Source organism: Dreissena polymorpha, chromosome 3, assembly GCF_020536995.1.
Source record: "Dreissena polymorpha isolate Duluth1 chromosome 3, UMN_Dpol_1.0, whole genome shotgun sequence".
Classification (NCBI taxonomy): Eukaryota; Metazoa; Mollusca; class Bivalvia; order Myida; family Dreissenidae; genus Dreissena; species Dreissena polymorpha.
The window spans coordinates 114,276,787-114,290,241 of NC_068357.1; the positions used below are offsets into that span (position 1 = coordinate 114,276,787).

At 34.0% G+C, this 13,455-nt stretch overlaps 1 protein-coding gene across 4 annotated transcripts in view; it reads right to left on the reverse strand.

The window, feature by feature from the left end:
- Positions 1-13,455, reverse strand: part of LOC127871101 (drebrin-like protein A) — a 54,155-nt gene that overhangs the window by 37,776 nt on the left and 2,924 nt on the right. The gene's annotated exons all lie outside the window — the stretch shown is intronic.

The window sequence follows — 13,455 nt, forward strand, 5'->3', positions numbered from 1 at the left end:
TGTCCGTCTTATAACTGGATTTAGAGCCCAGGTTCAATCCCATTGTGGCCGAGGATTTTTCCAGTTGGAATACAATTTTGTGTTCTTCAATTCCAGTCAAAACCATTGACATGTTGCCCAGCTTAAGTTTCCCTACACTACGTGTTAAATAATCATCTTATTATATCACTTATTAGCAAAAAATTTTTATTCAAATGATTGCATCCTAGAATCTTAACTCTAATTTTATGATGTCCTTTTCATTGAAGTGTACAAAACACAGGCTATCAGCATTAGCTGCTAACCTCCCCCCACTGCTACCTGCCCCCCACCCCAGCTGCTAACATATACTTTTTTAAATAAATTCTTTTGCTTTGCTTTTGTGAATACAAACGGACAATATTGAGGGTTTTGGGATGGAGTAGAAGCTGGGTGTGTATAAAACGCGGAAATTAGCGCAGACTGCAAATTGCAGACTGCGTTATCGGGCCATAAAACGCAGACAATATAGACATCGTTGCAGACAATATAGATATCGTTGGAAAACGCAGACAATATAGAAATAGAAGGAATACGCAGCCAATATAGCTTATATGCTACATTGAACTAATTAAAGACTTGTAATGTTTATTGCATTTAGTTGAAATAAGGAATTTAGGAACCTAGAACATTTTAAAACGTAATATCAAACAATTTTAAATGAATCTTGATACCGGCAGGTTTATTGCACAAAAACTGTATACAATCTATAAATAAAAAAATAAAAAAGTTGTAAGTAAAAATATTTAATGAATGTATATACACATTTAATTGCTTGCAACTTATATAAATAATTTGAAATTCTACTTTAAATAAAGTGCGATGGTGATCTATATTTGTTTTAAATAATGAAATATAAAAGCAGTATACATGTTGAACTCATTAAAGAATACGCAGCTTTTAGCGCAGCCAATATATATAAAGAAGGAAAACAAATTAGGTCAATGTTTCGCGACGATGGGCATTATTTAATTTAAATAATGAAATATAAAGCATTTTAGGCGTTGAAGTCATGAAATTGTATGTCGAATTTATTTATATTAATTTAGGAACCTAGAGGTTCTGTATCAAGATGAAGACATAATAATTTGTTTTCATGAGCACATATGAGTACTTTAAATTGAATTAAAATAATTATCTGAAATGTATGTATGTTTAATGTATGTACAGATTAAACGTATTGTTGTTTTCAACGCAGCCAATATAGACATCGCTGCAAATTGCAGGCTGCCTTATCGGGCATAAAACGCAGCCAATATAGACATCGTTCCAGTCAATATAGATATCGTTGGAAAACGCAGACAATATAGATATCGTTGGAAAACAAACGCAGACAATATAGAAATAGAAGGAACACACAGACAATATAGAAATAGAAGGAATACGCAGCCAATATAGATATAGAAGGCAAAAACGTGTGAAATTCGAGAATTACCGTTTCAATAATATATGTATGAAAGTGTTTAAGGTCCATACAATTTTAAAACCTTGAACCTAATATATTTTACAACGGAATATCAAACAAGTTGAAGTTAATCTTGCTACCGAGAGGTTTATTGCACACAAATGTACACGATCTCTAATTAAAGAATATAAAGTTGTATTTAAATATATTTTAAAATGAAATACACATTTTATTGCTTTCAAATCATTTAAATAATTTTAATTCTACTTTAAATGAAATGCGTAAGTAGGAAGGCAGCTAACAGCGCAGCCAATATATATATATAGGGAAAAGCCGGAAAACGCAGCTTTTAGCGCAGCCAATATAGATATAGAAGGAAAACAGATTAGGTCAAGGTTTCGCGAGGGTGGTCATTATTTATATTAAATGATGAAATATAAAAGCATTATACTTGTCGAACTCATTAAAGAATTGGATTGTACCTTGTTTTGTGTTTTCATCCATAAATTAATCCTCATCCTAGGAAAAAATTAAGCCATCATATTTTTGACACGTAACTAAGTTTTATTTTGCCATGTTTACTTGTTAGAACTGAAGAACGATATGAGAAGCTTAAGAATAAACAAAAGGCCGTTTGAAAGGAGTGTTATACATGTTAAACCAGGGGTCTGTAACAGTGTCTGTCCGATTATCCTTTATTTTGGTACAGCACATTCGAAAAAGGTGCGAAATCTGTCAACTTAATATACAAATGTAATGAATGTGACACCTGTTGACTAACTTCTCAATATTTGACATTTGCAGACGTGCGAAGGACGCCAGTTACCGGGGTTTCAAATTCACTTCACTAAATTTGTCTGAAGGCCTATGTATCTTATGTACCTAGATATGTTTGTGTAGTATTAATAGACATGAAGGCCTCACATCACAAATTTAATAAATTATTAATTCATTTGCACGTTATGTAAACATCTGTGTTACTCAACAAATATAATCAAAATATAAACAATGCAAATTTCTTTAAAATAATTTCTTTTCCATAATTCTATCAGCAACAACAATAATATCTTAACAATAAGATGAGACTTCCTTTAAACAGAATATACCATACAAGCGGAAAGTGTCGTCCCAAATTAGCCTGTGCGGACTGCACAGCAACAACAATGACAGTGAAACAACACAAAAGCAATCAACAAAAACACTCGCCAATATAATCACAATATAAGCAATGCATTTTCTATGTACTGTGCAGTCCGCACAGGCTAACTGTGGTCGACACTTTCCACCCAACATGGATTTCCCCTAAGAAGAGACTTCCTTTAAACAGAATATACCATACAAGCGGAAAGTGTCGCCCCAAGTTAGCCTGTGTGGACTGCACAGCAACAACAATGAAAGTGAAACAACAAAATAGCAATCAACAAAAACACTCGCCATTATAATCACAATATAAACAATCGTTTACTTACAGTATTCAAAACAGTCTATTATGTAAAGTTGGAATACAACATTTATTCTAAAATGGACTGTTTCAGCACTGTATGGGCAAACCCCCTTTGCTCATACACACCATGGGCAAAGCCCCTTTGCTCATGCACTGTATGAGTATGAGCAAAGGGGGTTTGCCCATACAGTGCATGAGCAAAGGGGGTTTGCCCATACGGTGCATGAGCAAAGGGGGTTTGCCAATGTGGTGCACGAGCAAAGGTCCATCTATTTTTAATTGATAACTCCATAATTTATGGCTTTAATCGTTGTTTTTATGACCACTGACATTTGCATGGTTAAAACAAAGCAAATGAAGCTGAAACAGTCCATTCTAGAATTAATGTTGTATTCTAACTTCAAAATAATAGAATGTTTCAATAAGAAACATCAAAAAGTAATAAAACAACAAGATAACAAGGGACAAAATTGTCACAAAACCAGGTTTTCATTGTGAAAAAAAAATCTGATAAAGGGAGAAAACTCAAACTGAACTTTTGAAATGACCAAAAAAAATTAACCCCCTTTGTAAGTTTTTTTTTTTTTTTAAATCTATTTTTAGTCGTGGCGACCTTGACATTGGAGATATTGACGTGATTCTTTCGTGGGACACACCGTCCCATGATGGTGAACAAATGTGCCAAATGATTTTAAAATCTCACAATGAATGACATAGTTATGGCCAGGACAAGCTCATTTATGGCCATTTTTGACCTTTGAACTCAAAGTGTGACCTTGACCTTGGAGATATCGACATAATTATTTCGCGCGACACACCGTCCAATGATGGTGAACAAATGTGCCAAATGATTTTAAAATCTGACGATGAACGACATAGTTATGGCTCGGACAAGCTCATTTATGGCCATTTTTGACCTTTGAACTCAAAGTGTGACCTTGACCTTGGAGAAATCGACGTAATTATTTCGCGCGACACACCGTCCAATGATGGTGAACAAATGTGCCAAATGATTTTAAAATCTGACAAGGAACGACATAGTTATGGCCCGGACAAGCTTATTCCGCCAGCCCGCCAGCCCGCCAGCCAGCCAGCCAGCCCGCCAGCCAGCCAGCCCGCCAGCCAGCCAGCCCGCCCGCATTCGCCAATCTAATAACCAGTTTTTTCCTTCGGAAAACCTGGTTAAAAATCAATTACCACAATAGCTACAAACAATTGTAATCAAATCATGAACATATGCATTTTCTATGACTTTATGTGCACCCCGCTCTGAGAAAAGGGGATCACCACGACCAAACAATTAAAAACAAACTAATAACTTTCTTTTAGACTTGTAAAAGTATTATTCAATATGTAATACAAATCAACACACAAAACGATATATGTAGAAAACGCATATAGCTGAAATGGTCTCTGGACAATCGCTCCCACGGACAATTACTATTACGCTTATTTTGCAAAGGCGGATGTTCGCTCCTTCTTTATTTAGAAAACCCGGACCGTCGCTCCAACATTATTTTAACAACCCGGACATTCGCTCCTACATTACGTTTACTGGAAGAAGTGCGAATTTTGCAAATGGAAAAAAAACACCATAATAACCACAAAATTAGCGTAGGAGCGACTATCCGTGGGACCAATAGTCCGGGATTCACGTACCAGCAATTTATATGATCAATTTATACAACTTGATTGAGCTAAGCGGATTGCACCGAGGTTCGTTGGATGAATAACGCCATGCAAAGTTCGATTAACCCAATGAAATAATTTATTTATAAATTTAACTAAATTGTCCATTTAATCGAATAATATTGTATTGTATATGTTTTCGGTGGCCTTAACATTTTATCAACAGACACACAAACAATCATGACTATCATAATTGTCATTCTTAATAGTTCAAATACTTAAATATACATAACAAAGAAACTTTTGTCTATTATGAAATAACCGCACGCAACAACAACATTTTAATTTTCTTTGATTCATGGACAAAAGGGCTTTAATCCACATAAAATTTAATTTTGTGTGTTATACGTGTTATCCGTAATGTGACAAACATTTAAGTAAAACTGATTTATTAACATACCAAATAACTTTCATTGATTAATGTTTGGCAATTTCAATTTATGTTTGTTGTATTTCACCTTTCACACCTCACGAACAGACATATTATCCGAGAAAAACACTGACCACAAGTTAAAAAGTGACGTTAAAAGTGACCATGGGGCCATGTCTATTATGGGAAGCTCAATTAGAATGATTATTATGTAACCAGAGAGATAATAGCTATTTTGTATCAAACCCTGTCAATTAGACACCTTTTAGTCTCTTAAATAATGTCATCGCATTCTGATTCAATCGTTGCCCCAATTTAACTAAAATCGTCAACTTGTGCATTTTAAATTGCATGTTACCAAACGCTTTCATAATTTTGGTCACTGCACTACATTTTTTATATGCATTGAAGTGTCCCACTTTTTCCATGGTGGGAAATAATGATGATTTACTTTTCAGCAATGCTTTTTTGTATTTTAACAGTAATTTCATTTTTAAATTATTATTTTATTTATGCAAGCGATCGAATAACAATGAACATTTGTTTGCAACTTCAAAAAAATATTTAATATACAAATATAACAAATATATTCTTAATGAACAAGAATGGACATTGTTAGAACTTTGAAAATTTAGTCACACAGTTTGATATCCATAATAATGGCACTTCTTGGATGATATTTCTGATTAACATTAAATCATATACAGTCTAACCTGTCAATAAAGACCACTCAATGGATTCGGTCATTGTGGTCTTTGTTCACAGGTGGTCTTTATTCCCAGGGTTGATTGAAACTTTGCAAAATATGCTAGTAGTTTTTCAACAGGTACCTTATCTATGTATGTGCTCTATTGTTTTAATGTTTTAATACTTATGCATGTATAACGAAATAAAGGATTAAAAACACAGTTTTGATTTTATATTTATTATTTTCATTCCCTTATTATTTATTTCATTAATCATATACACTACGCAATCAGCGCGAATCACCGCAAATCACCGCGAACCGCCGTGGTTCACCTTTTTAAGAGATTTACATTAAGGGTTACACTACATTACATGTGCATGTAACGTATATGTATACACTTACATTATACATTGCAATAATAAAGCTTTTGTTGTTGTTGTATGCAATGGGCGTATTAGCTAAAATACTCCCGTTCCGACATGAACGTGATGAAGTAATGTCGGAAGCTTTAACGGCTCCAAATTAATATAACAGCGCAGAAGAATGATCATGCAATAATTATTTAACATAATATGTAAACATTATTTAACTAATTGCATCAGCAGAATGTTTATTAAAACTTACAATCAATTATATTCCAGGTCCGAATACACTACCACTGTTCAAATTCCATATTGTTGCAATATACATGTAGCGTAGCACTGTGTAAATTGAAAGTTGCAAAGTTATAAATACCTTGTTTCTCTACATGGTATTTGATTTCGACGAAACTAATAATTTTGTTATTTACGAGAAATATGATATTAGTTTTCCATTTAAACTTTGATCTTACAGTGTGTGTTAATTGACGTTATTAATTATGTTAATACTTATTTTTCCATTTCATTAAGAATTATAACGTGTAGATCTAGCCCTTTTGTTAACAGTGTTTAGCAAAATATTCGCGCCTTAAGACACGGGAAATTGTTTAAGTAACACTTTCATTTAAAGGTTAAATGTAATCGGTAGATTACATCTAATTATTTGGACTAAAAAATGCTATACTTATTTATTCTCTGTTTCAGGCTCCAATGCGGATAACTCGTGTTACTCACGTTACTTTCCGAGCGTTGTACATACATTCACAATGCTTGATAAGCCGGAAATCGGAAATACATTACTGTTCTATTTTTAAGTACATGTTATTATGACATCGTAGTAAATAATTTGTTGTTAATACATGGTTGCCTACATATTAAAGCCGTTAAACATTGTGTTTGTTTTGCTGGAAAAAAAACACGAGTATATCAACGTAGCGCTTAGCGTTCGCAGAGTTCAATAAATTTATGATGATGTATAATGTACATGCATTTCTCTGGGTTTTCACGCCAAAAACAAAAAACCCTCAACATTTGATTATTTAGTGTGTACTGTCCAGCGGGTGATCATAGTGTTTGTTCAAGTGTCTAATTGGCACTCTTTGTACGTGTTCAAACTGTGAAAAGATGTGACAATCACAGAAACAACAGGATGGCGCTGCCAATTAAGTGCGATAATGGATCAAAGGGCATTGACAAAAAATAACAGTTTGGATATATTTTTCGGCGTTTACTCAGATGGTCTCTCACAACAAAAAAACTATACAAGTCAAGGTATTATGTTTTACTTCTATCAGTAACGATACGGATACGGCGTGTTTGATTTGAATTGACTTAAAAGAAATATCAAATTGTTGGCGATATAACTGTTTTAACAAGGGACAAAATTGTCACAAAACCAGGTTTTCATTGTGAAAAAAAATCTGATTTAAGGGAGACAACTTAAACTGAACTTTTGAAATGAACAAACAAAATTAACCCCTTTTGTAAGTTTGTTTTAAAATAAATCTATTTTTAGTCGTGGCGACCTTGACATTGGAGATATTGACGTGATTCTTTCGTGTGACACACCGTCCCATGATGGTGAACAAATGTGCCAAATGATTTTAAAATCTCATAATGAATGACATAGTTATAGCCCAGACAAGCTCATTTATGGCTATTTTTTACCTTTGAACTCAAAGTGTGACCTTGACCTTGGAGATATTGACGTAATTTTTTCGCGCGACACACCGTCTAATGATGGTTAACAAATGTGCCAAATGATTTTAAAATCTCACAATGAACGACAAAGTTATGGCCCGGACAAGCTTGTTCCGCCCGCCCGCCAGCCAGCCCGCCTGCATTCGCCAATCTAATAACCAGTTTTTTCCTTCGGAAAACCTGGTTAAAAATACCAAAGAAACATTTAACCAAAATCAACAGAATTCAATGTTCTCTGCGCTACGCAGTTTGTATAAAAAAAATTAATACTTGCACACTCGTATACCTTGACCTTGTACATTGCCGCATAATTTTCGCGCTCTTTTGTCGGGAAATATACATGATGACTGGATCTATATTGAAAGCATTTGTAAACGTCGTGTTAACATTAAAATATCGGAAGTGTGTTTCGGATTATAAATTTTTATTCTCATTTGGGAATTTAACGGAACATTTAAACTTATGGTATATTTGTTTTGAATTGTATATTAATTTGTTACAACGCTTTACGTGTGAATAAAATGTTTTGATAATATTATGCATTAATAGCACAATTTCCAGAAGGAAAACGTTTTTTACATGAAGGCGTATGACGCAATTAAACGCTTTTTGTAAGATCGAATTGTATCAATCTAAATTTAAATACGCTCGTCCAATGAAAGCTGTGTCCCACATTATGCGCTGTACTCTTTACACTTCTGAAAAATGGCGTAGTCATATGGTTGTTTTAATGAAATACTCAAACATATTTACCGACATAAATGTTCAAGATTATTTTTTGATGTTGGATTATTGGATAATTGTGAACATTAGAAGCGTTATGTACATGTATAAAGTTATCGATACGATTTGGTTTCTATGCATGAATTGGCGAATCATCGTTGTCACTGCGATCACGGCGAATCGCAGCAAATCACCACAACATTGAGGGGATTTAGCGCGAAGATTATCTTGCTCTCGCGCGACGTCGGAGTGACGAGTCACGTGAAATCGCGGTGATTTTCCACCCAAAAAGCAAAATGCCCGCCTTGACTTCGCAAATTAGGCAAAAATCACGAGTCGCGTAGTGTACATGTATAAATATCTATTGACATACATGTATATGTACATGTAATTCAGAATGTTCTGGATTTGAGTTTTTTCTACACCAAGATCACTAGCCACTCGTCTACAACTGTGTCCTTTACCTAACAAACGAATGACCTTAACACGTTCTTCCAACGTCAAGAACTTACGCTTGGAAGCCATGATGGTAAACCTGAACTGACAATTTACTTTTCTATAATCTATGCACGTCTTATCACGGAAAACTTTAAGAATGGGACTGACTATCAAAATGTTTGTATTTAGGGCATCGTAATTGATATGAAACCGTTAATTTCCTTAATGAGTTGATGAAAGCCCCAAACTTGTCTTTGATATTTTCGGCAATTAGTATATTAATCGCGAGTCACTTAAATACAAAGGCAAATGTTTACACTTTTGACAAACCGTCAATTGCATAAAAGAAGCAGGCGACTACCAATTAGCAATGCGTGTTATATAAACAGCTGCCATCGAGTGCAATAAACTGTCACTTGCCAATATCCCAATAGCGACCGACGATTCCACTGGTAAGATGTGTATCACGTGACTACACAGCGTCATGGTGGGCATTTTGTTTTTTGAAAGTTGCGAAATCATTGATTTTTATGATTGCAGTGGTCGTTGTAAGCTATCAAAATAGACTTTTGGGAATGTAAAAGGGCGGTCTTTGGTCTTTGTTCGCAGGTGGGCTTTATTCCCAGGTTCAATATATAGTGAAATCTTTCGGGAGGAAATCGGTGAGGTCGTTATTGACTGTTGGTCGCTATTAACAGGCGGTCGCTCGGGCAGGTTGGACTGTATTATATTTACAGCTCTATGTAAAATAGCTCGATTAGCACTTCTTAATTTGAACCGTCCGCCCCCCCCCCCCCCCCCCCCCCCCCCCCCCCCGCAATAAAACAGCGGTTGCCTACACTGGGTATAAGCGACCTGCTGTGGTGATCCCTGTCTTATCAACGCAATAAGGCGGCCACTAGCTACGTTACTCCAATAATTGTGAATGAATTTTATGTACATTAATGGTTTATTTATTCCCATAATCAGCGGTACACTCTTTACACTCAAGATCATTAACGTTAATAATATTAAATCTCCCTCTTTCTATTTCTAAGTGATGCGAACACAATCGGAATATACTCAATGCAATTCTGTGTTTTTCATCATCTACACAATTCAAGAAGGTTCCAAAACGAAATTCTTTTTCAAATGTTATAATATTTAAGCTTACTTTGAGACTCTTGATTTCAAACCAGGTTTGAATGTAAAGATCACGGACTCAGCGCCTAAGCATACAAATTTAATCGATTTTGTGATTCTGATGCAACCTTACATTAATTAAACCAAGTGAATAAAGTGTAATAAAAAATTGTTATATATAAAGCGCAATCGGACTTTGACCTTTAATTTTATGCAATTATTTCGCAGTATTCGGCTCTCGTCTGCTGATGGTGTTTTGTGATATATATACAATAGTGATAAGATACAGTTGCAGACAGCAGGCATCAGGTTGAAAAGAAGGCGAGGAACTGAAGATCTTCTATTATTTTAGTCTTTAAGTCAACATTTATTATTACTTTTATTTTTTAAATGCACCAAATCTTAAAAATATTATGTTTTGCTTTATTTTATCGTAAATTATCTTCAATAAAGTTACATTTTAAATTCAATCTACATTTCTTTGTTTGGTACTCTTGATTTAACATCAATACTTAAGGGCTCGTTCTTTACATGAGACCGATAATGTGAAGTAATATAAAAGCAAATATCGCCATAGAAAGAAAATACCATAAAAAAACATAGAAAAAAATACTGTTTTGCCAAACGGGCGACTTGTTGAAGTATTTGCGCGTTGCAATGATGCAAGTCGAATCTTTCGGGTATATCTTTTATAGAACCAACATGTCCTTTTTCTAGTAACCAAGAATTAATTTATATCGAAATTGTTATGGTTTCATTTATTTGAAAATGTCAATTTGCGTGTAGTGTAATTTATTATACATTTAATTGTAACAAAGAAATGCAAAAAAAAATAGCTTCAACATTTTTTACCCAAGTAACAGTTCATATGTCATCAACACTAATATATGGGCCTTTATCTCAATTATGATACAATTAACAGGTAATGTCAACGTGTTACACAAGAGAGTTGTCATTAGATATCACAAGTACCCAAACTACCACCCCTGCAAATGTGACAATAGCATCAAATTCTACTATTAATTTTGCCGTAAGTTGCAATATTAATAAAATGCCTATTAAGATGCCAGTACAAACAACTAAACAAGTTGTGCGACTTTAACAATAAAACATCAGTACATTCTGTGCTTTACACTGTCGACTTCGGAACTGATTTATATTTAAAATTATACAGTCTGTTAATATTTCTTTTTTCGTATATATAAAGGAATGTGTAAGGTATAATAGTCGGCTATACAACGTAAGTTATTATTTGTATTATTTCCATCTAGACCGTATAAATACAATTATGAAGTGTAGAGCTAAATCTAAAGACGAAATTCCATAAGTATAGCTCCAATGAAATGTAAGAATATTTCATAATAATATGGTTTTATTCATACACAAAAGCATCAACAGGTAACGTTAACTCACCTTGCAGGAGGGCACGATTTCGAAAATCGTCTCTTCTTCCCAAAGATCTACCGTTGTGAAGCCGGAGAATGATAATGTTAGAATGTCATAACATTTTAGGTACTGGTGAATATACTTCACCTGACTGTGTCCGAAAATCAAAGCCATTCTTTAACACTTGCATGAACTACATAAACTTATAATATATACACAAAATTTGAAGCACGAGAAAAAACTATAGGCACAATATACGCAAAAAATAACACACAAAAAACTGAAAAACAAATTACACAAAACACGTATTCCAAATATCGTGCTAAAACCCACACAAAAAAACTGTTTAAAAGCACGAAAAAGCACTATACACACAATACACACAAAACACATATTCCAAAAATCTCACTGATCACTGACAGCACTGATATTACAAGTAACACAGATATGAAATGGATAAAAAAAATCCGATATAAATATACGGCTAAGAGTTACTCGCTAAAATATAACAACTTTTTTAACAATATGTGCGAAATTCCATTCCTAAGATTGCAATTTAATTCACTTTGAAGTCATTTGAGCAAATAAAAACCCGGTATAATTAAGGGTCTCTTGGGTTGAAATTCAAAGGGAAGTATTAATTGGCAGCTAATTGTACATCCTTAAATTCACACTTAGCAAATCTCAATAAAATAAAATTAGTCACAAACAACATCAAATGTAGTAAGTTTTTGCCTGCTATCTCTATATTGGCTGCTTTTTCCTTCTATTTGTATATTGTATGCATTTTCCAACGATTTCTATATTGTCTGTGTTTTCCAACGATATCTATATCGCTGCAACAATGTCTATATTGGCTGCGTTTTTTGCCCAATAACGCAGCCTGCAATTTGCAACGATGTCTATATTGTCTGCGTTGAAAACAACAATACGTTCAATCTATACATACATTATACATGCATACATTTTAAATAACTATGTTTATACATTTTTAAATACTCATGTGCTCATAAAAACAATTTATTATGTCTTCATCATGATACAGAAAATCATAATATGTGTATAAATATGAGATGATGTCTTATATTGGCTGTGTTGAAAACAACAATACGTTTAATCTGTACATTCACTATACATACATACAGTCAAGTCCGGTAACCTTGCGCGTCCGGTAATCTTGCGCACTTTGCAGTTGCGAATTTCGCAGACGACTTATGGTTTTCTTTAGTGATGAAAGATGGAATTTCACATTTTTAAGAATTGACGGATTTAAAAGGTACGTATTCCCTGCAAAATAAAATCCGATCATTACATTTTAACACGGGTTGCGTCATCCCTATACATTGTTCATGTATCGTAAACACTGACCTGCTTACGATAAATTCTAAATAAATCACAAATTTCCTGCAGTCTTTAGCGTTTTCATTCTTAAAATTAAGAATTCATAAATCCAACATGTAATTTAGCATTCCATTGCACAATATCCGATCAGTTATGGTATTTTTTACCATTAAAAACATATTGCATCATACGACATTGTCATCATTTCCCCCCATTCTGTCAAACCACATTTGGTATGATCTCCGCATGCGCAATGGCCTAATTTTGATATTTTCTGTAAATTATGGAAGCATGATCGAGGTAAAATTAAACCTGTTATGCATACACATTTTTTTCATGCATACCGGTTCTTTTTTATTAATTGTACACTGTTACTACATTTGTTGATTTGTAGTGAAAAAACACTAGTAATCTACATTAAATTTGAATGGTTTTACAAACTGATTTTTAAATTAATTTTCTGGAATATTTTTGTCACTGATTGGACACCATATGTCTACAATTTTGCCTCAATGAGGTCATTACACCAAGTGCGCAAGATTACCGGACACTGTGATAGTTTGAAATGAGGTGACTCATGTTTGTTTTGAAATCAAATCGGACAGTTCTTCACTTAATTTATCAGATTTGTTTGTGTCAATAAGCACGTGAACTTCTTATTTTGATAAAAATGTAGACATTGTGTTGTCAATTTATAAAAGATCATGTTTTTAAACCAATTGACCCTTAACTGCGCAAGATTACCGGACAGCATCGTACATTTCACACATA